Consider the following 6,967-nt stretch of genomic DNA (forward strand, 5'->3'; position numbering starts at 1 on the left):
CTACCTCCATCTCCCAAACTGCTGGGATGACAGGAGTGAGCTACCACGCCTGGTCTGAAATCTTTAGATAAGTATGAAGTCTATAATAAAAATAAATGTTTTTTACTAGGCTAGAAATGACCCATTTTAGAAGCTTTCATTCTCCACCTCACACTCATCTCTCTACAGATCCCCTGCATGGGCAGTGGGTGGTCTTCAATTCTCAGGCTGAGAACCAGAGGCTGAAAAGGACAAGTCACCTGCTCACGAGTGGGAAGGGCAGGATTGGGAACATCGGACTGTGGCCCCGGCCATTGCTCCTTGTTTCCTCCACAGGGCTCCTCCCACGTGTGTCCCTGGATGCTCCAATGACCTAGAATGACTGATGTGCTCAAGGGATTTGATGCTGCAGATGCTTTGGCATGAAGGGTGGGGGTGGGGATGGGAAAAGTCTGCAGATGAAGAGATGGGAGACCAACGACACAAAGCAGTGGTTTCCATGGGCTGGGCAGCCCCGTTTCCTCACAGTGTAGAGAGGCTGGAGGTGGGTCCCAAGCAGAGGGCACCATGGAGTGGCCCAGGCATGTAGGGTCACAGAGACACAGGTGCCGCACAGCAGAGACACTGAGGGCTGGGAGCTCACTCAGATGAGGGACTTCAGCAGATCTTTCTTTCTTGAGGAAATCAGGTACAAAGGAATCAAGTTCCTACCATCAGAATAGAAAACAAGTTTTAATCTCCTCGGCTGAGCCCTGCTGTCCAGCGAAGCAGAAGTCTCTGAGCCCAGGACCAGGTGAGGGTGGGGTGAGGAGAGGAGCTCAGATTTGCATGGAGGCCCCGCCCTGCTCTGAGGCAAAGGGGTAAGACAGGGCTGGTGGCAGGCCCAGTGCTGGGGTCTCAGGAGGCAGCGCTCGCAGGACATCTCCACCATGGCCTGGGCTCTGCTCCTCCTCACTCTCCTCATTCTGGGCACAGGTGATGCCTCCATGGAAGGGGCCTCGGGGACCTCTGGGCTGATCCTTGGTCTTCTGCTCCTCAGACTCACCTGGGCCCAGCACTGACTCAACAGAGTGTATTTCTCCCTCTTTCCAGGGTCCTGGGCCCAGTCTGTTCTGACTCAGCCTCACTCAGTGTCCAGGTCTCCTGGACAGTCGGTCACCATCTCCTGCACTGGAACCAGTAGTGATGTTGTCTCCTGACAAGCAGAGACCTTGTCTCCTGGTGCCAGCAGCACCCAGGCACAGCCCCCAGACTCGTGATTTACCGTGTCAGTAATTGGCCCTCCAGGGCCCCTGATCACTTCTCATGGCCCCCATGACCATCTCTGGGCTCCAGGCTGAGAGCAAGGCTGATTATTACTGCAGCTCATATGCAGGCTGCAACACTTTACACAGTGGTGCGAGTTCATGGGTAATGAGATGGAAACCTGCCCTGGGCTCTCAGGCTTTCTCTCCCTATGAAGATGCTTCCTTACTCTGTGCAGAAGGGAGCTTCATGCAACATGGCCTTGAGAATTTAGTCCACTCTCAGCCCCTCTCCCCTCCCACAGTGAAATGCAAAAGAAACATGCTCTCTGGTTAATTATCTAGGGACAACGGCAGCTTCTTCTTTTCCTGTGTGATATGGTCCCGGATGGCGACTCTTTCCAATTTTTCAATGGCAGGGACAGAGCAACAGAAACTGGCTGCTCAGTACCATTTCTGCAGTTTTCAATGAAACCCGCACATTAAATTCCTCCATCTCCCTCACTGTGCTGACTGGCCTGGGTCAGTGCTCCAGAAGTAACGTCTTACTCAACTCTATATCCACCACACTCTAATAAGGATGGCTGTCTTTGCAGGGTTATTTATTCTTCTGCAGGTCTTTTCCTAAAGCAACAGCAACTGAGAGAAGAGCCGAAGATGTTGGGTGACTGAGCCCAAAAGTAAAGGATTTTATTGATTTTTCTTTCTTTAAATTTTGTATTTATTTATTTGTTTATTTATTTATTTATTTCAATACAGATTTTTGTTCTTGTTGCCCAGGCTGGAGTGCAGTGGCGCAATCTCAGCTCACTGCAACCTCTGCCTCCCGGGTTTGAGCAATTCTCTTGCCTCAGCCTCCTGAGTAGCTGGGATTACAGACATGTGCCACCATGCCCGGCTAATGTAGAGATGGGGTTTCACTGTGCTGGCCAGGCTGGTCTTGAACTCCTGACCTCAGGTCATCGACCTGCCTCAGCCTCCCAAAGTGCTGGGATTACAGACATGAGATACCACGCCCAGCCTTGTTTTTATTTTTTAGGTTCCTTTGTCTTTGACCCAATATCTAGCTATGGGAGCTTAGCCAGGGCACATCTGAGTGATTGTCTCTGTTCTCTGTGAGAATGGCCCCTCCTAGCAAATCACTGAACCTCTGTCCTGGAAACAGCCCTGAACATAGACTGTCTCCCTGTTAGGATGGGCTCTTTCCTAAATGATCCACAGGGAAGCTTATTCGGTGGATGAGTCTCCTGGTCCTCAAAGACTCTATGGGTAGTTTATTTTCAAGGTGAGCCAATTCTGTTTCTAGCTGGAATCCCATTTAATCTCATAACCATGAGAAATAATTTTTTAAACATGCAGGGTGTTCTCTAGCCATTTTTTATTTTCTTTGATTTTGTGAGCCACTTTTAAATTATAATCGTCATTAAACCTTAAAACATATAAACTTCAATTAAGCAGATTATATATTTTATTTTATTTTTTGAGACAGAGTCACGCTCTGTTGCCCAGGCTGGAGTGCAGTGTCACAATCTCGGCACACTGCAACCTCTGACTCCCGGGTTCAAGTGATTTTCATGCCTCAGCCTGCCGAGTAGCTGAGATTACAGGCATGTGCCATCACGCCTAGCTAATTTTTGCATTTTTAGTAGAGACTGAGTTTCACCGTGTTGATCAGGCTGGTCTCGAACTCCTGACCTCGTGATCCACCCGCCTTGGTCTCCCAAAGTGCTAGGATTACAGGCGTGAGCCATCGAGACCGACCACATATTTTTAAAAAGTACATTGGTTATTATCCAAGTACCTTTGGGCTGCTATAACACAATACCTTAAACTGGTGGCTTATAAAAACAGAAATGTATTTCTTACACTAGTGGAGGCTGCGAAGTGTTAAGATCAATGTGCTGGCAGATTTGGTGTCTAATGACTGTCTACTTCCTCATAAAGGCCATTTTCTCATTGTGTCCTTGGAACTGAGGACAAAGCAGCTTCTGGTAAAGATCAGATGTCTGTTTCTTGCAGGAAAATCTCTCTTCACAGTGATCTGGGCTACTGGCTCCAATACACCCACCCGGATGGATTTCTGAGCTGGTCATTGACCATTACCATTTTAATATTATCTCAAATTATAGACATTATCTCAATATTGTTTAATATAATATAGCACGTAAATGTTTAAAGCATGCATACTGAAACAAGGGTCTTATATTCAAAACTATCATTTCCCCAATCACCCATCTCCTTGTCCACCAAGCCCCAATGCCGCCACTTAGCTCATTGCTCCTTTGGCTTCACTTTCTGGTGCTTTTGCAAGTGTCTGTCGTGTGTTACAAACAAGAACACCAAATAGTCCCCCAAGAACATTTACCTCCATAGAATCCCTATCCTGTTTCCTGAGTGGACGTTTCCATTTTTAATCTGGCAAAGACCAATCAGCCCTGATTCGTGTTTTTAACTCATATCCATCTCTTTCTAGAAAAACACACTAGGTTAAGCATCTCTCTGTGGATGGGGGAGCCTCATGAAGGCTCACAGCTCTGAGCTGAGGTGGCCTCAATGTGCACGATGGAGCAAGACAAAGAAAAGTCCCATGTCCTGTGTGATAGACAGACAGCAACTGACGAGCGGTCTCCAGAGCTGATGCCCTTAGTCTAATCCTGACTCTGGTCCTCTTCTTTCAGACCCTTGAACACTAGAATTCCTGTTCTGCATTCTACTAGGTCATTCTCAAATCTAGTGAGCTGTATCTCTTTTATGCAATATTTTCTTTCAATATTATTTTCAGCTTTATTGCTATATAAGTGGTAAATAAAAGTTCTATATATTTATGGTATACAACTTGATATATTGACACATATATTTGTGGTGAAATTATTGCAATAATTGTGTGAAATCACAATCAAGGTAATTCACATAAAATAACCTTACATAATTATCATCTTAATTCTTTTTTTTCTTTGGTGAGAACACTTACAATCTACCAAATTAACAAATTTAAAGTTAATAATACAATATTGTTAACCATAGTCACATTGCTGTATATTAACTATCTAGAACTTATTCATCTTGTATAACTGTACTCTTTTGTACCCTTTGATAAATATCTCCCCCTTTCTCTTTTCCCTCCCTAGTCCTGACACCCACCATTTTACTCTCTGGTTCTATGAGTGTGAATATTTCAGATTCCACATGCAAATAAGATCATGTAGTATTTATCTTTCTGTTTCTGGCTTATATCAGTTAACATAATGCCCTGCAGCTTCATTCACGTTGTTGCAAAGGACAAGATTTCCTTTATTTTTTAAAACCTGACAATATTTTTATGTATGTGTGTGTGTGTGTGTGTGTGTGTGTGTGTGTGTGTGTGTGCGCATCACATTTTCTTTACCCATTCGTCATCAGAAATTTTGGTTGTTTCCATGTGTTGGCTATATAACAGATATCTATCCAAGATTCTGATTTCATTTTCTTTCGAGATATATCCACAATTGGTATTACTGGATTATGTGGTAGTTCTATTTTATTTTTTTGAGGAATCCCAATACATTTTCTACAATGGCTGTATTAGTTTACATTCCCTCCAACATTGTACAAGAGTTTCTTTTGTCCACATCCTTGCCAACATGTGTTATCTTTTATCTTTTTGCTATATTGCAGGTGCATACCAACACACCTGGATAATTTTTTATATTTTTGGTAGAGACAGGGTTTCACCATGTTGGCCAGGCTGGTTTCGAACTCCTGACCTCAACTGATCCACCCGCCCCGGCCTCTCAAAGTGCCGGGATTACAGGTGTGAGCCACCATGCCTAGCCTATTTTTTCTATTTCTATAAAGAAGGACATTTGGGTATTGATAGGTCTAGCATTGAATCTGGAGATCTCTTTGGGTAGTATGAACGTTTTAAGAATATTAGCTCTTCCAATTTATAAACATGAGATGTCTTGATATTTATCTGTATCTTCTGTAATATTCTTCATCAGTATTTTATAATTTCCAGTGTAAAAGTCTTTCACCTCCTTTGTTAAGTTTACTCCTAAGTACTTATTCCTTTTGTAAATGTGATTGCTTTCTTAATTTTATTTTCATTTATTTATTGTCTGTGTGTAGAAACATCATTGATTTTTGTATGTTGATTTTTTATCCTTCAAATTTACTTAATTCATTTATTAGTTTTAACAGACTTTTTGTTATTGTGGAGTCTTTAGGTTTTTCTACACATATGTTTATGTCATCTGCACACAGAGAATAGGATTTTAATTCTTCTTTTCCAATTTGGATGCATTTCATTTCTTTTTCTTGTCTACTTGCTTTGGTTAGGGATTCCAGTGCAATGTTGAGTAAAAGTGGAGAGGGAGCATCTTGCCTTGCATGGGCTCTTAGGGGAAAAGCTTCTGTTTTTTTGTTCCCCATTGATTATGACGTTAGTTGTGGGTTTTTCACATACGGGTTTTATTGTGTTATGGTAAGTTTCTTCTATATCTATTTTATTTTATTTTATTTTAATCACAATTTATTTTATGATAGAGACGAATTTTGCTATGTTGCCCAGGCTGGTCTTGAATTCCTGGGCTCAAGCGATCCTCCTGTCTCAGCCTCTCAAAATACTGGGATTATAGGCATGAGCCACTGTGCCCAGCCTATACTTATTTTGTTGAGAGTTCTTTTCTTTTCTTTTTTTCTCCTATTCATTTCTTTTTTTTTTCTTTTCCTTTCTTTTCTTCTCCTCCTCCTCCTCTTCCTCTTCTTTTTTCTTTCTTCCTCTCCTCCTTCTTCTTTCTTCTTCTCCTTTTCCTTCTCCTTCTCCTTCTTCTCCTCCTCCTTCTTCATCTTCTTTTAAAATCATGAATGGATGTTGAATTTGGTCACAAGCCTTTTGTACATCTGTGGACATAATCAGATGTGTGTGTGTGTGTGTGTGTGTGTGTGTGTGTGTGTGTGAATCTTTCAGCCTGTGGATGTGCTGTACCATCCTTGCACCTGCAGAATCATCCTTGTATCCAGGGGTAAACCCCACCTGTTCCTGATGTATGATCTTCTTAACATGCTGTTGAATTTGGTTTGCTAGTATTTTACTAAGAATTTTTCATTTAGTATCTGTTAATGTTTGTCAGAGGTAGACTGGCTTGTAGTTTCTTTTCTTTTCTGGTGTTTTCTTTGCTTTGCTTTGCTTTGGTATCAGGGTGATGCTGACTTCATAAAACAATTTTGGAAGTGTTCCCTTTTCTATTTTTTGGAAAACTTTAAGAAGAATTCATATTAAATCATCTTTGAATGTTTGGTAGAACATTCAGCTATGAAGCCATCTGGTCCTGGGCTTTTCTTTTTTTGAGAGATCTTTGATTATTGAGTCAATCTCTTTCTTTGTTATTGGTATGTTCAGACTTCCTATTTTTTCTTGATTTGGGTTTTTTTAGGTTGAATGTTTCTAGGAATTTATTTATTTATGTCTTATAATTTATCTAGCTTGTTGGTATATAATTGTTCAAAATATTCCTTTATGATCCTATTTATTTATTTGAGACATGGTCTTTCTCTGTCACCTAGGCTAGATTGCAGAGGCTTGATCACAGCTCACTGCAGCCTCAACCTCCCAGGCTCAAGTAATCCTCCCACCTCAGCTTTATGAGTAGCTGGGACTACAGGCATGCACCACTATGCCTGGATAATTCCTTCCTTTCCTTTTCCTTCCTTCCTTCTTTCCTTCCTTCCTTCCTTCCTTCCTTCCTTCCTTCCTTCCTTCCTTC

At 42.2% G+C, this 6,967-nt stretch overlaps 1 pseudogene; it reads left to right on the top strand.

Annotated features, from left to right (window-relative positions):
• Positions 1 to 908: 908 nt before the first annotated feature.
• LOC116418703 overlaps positions 909 to 6,967 on the top strand; it is a 9,088-nt pseudogene continuing 3,029 nt past the window's right edge.

Source organism: Piliocolobus tephrosceles, unplaced genomic scaffold (assembly GCF_002776525.5).
Source record: "Piliocolobus tephrosceles isolate RC106 unplaced genomic scaffold, ASM277652v3 unscaffolded_715, whole genome shotgun sequence".
Taxonomy (NCBI): Eukaryota; Metazoa; Chordata; class Mammalia; order Primates; family Cercopithecidae; genus Piliocolobus; species Piliocolobus tephrosceles.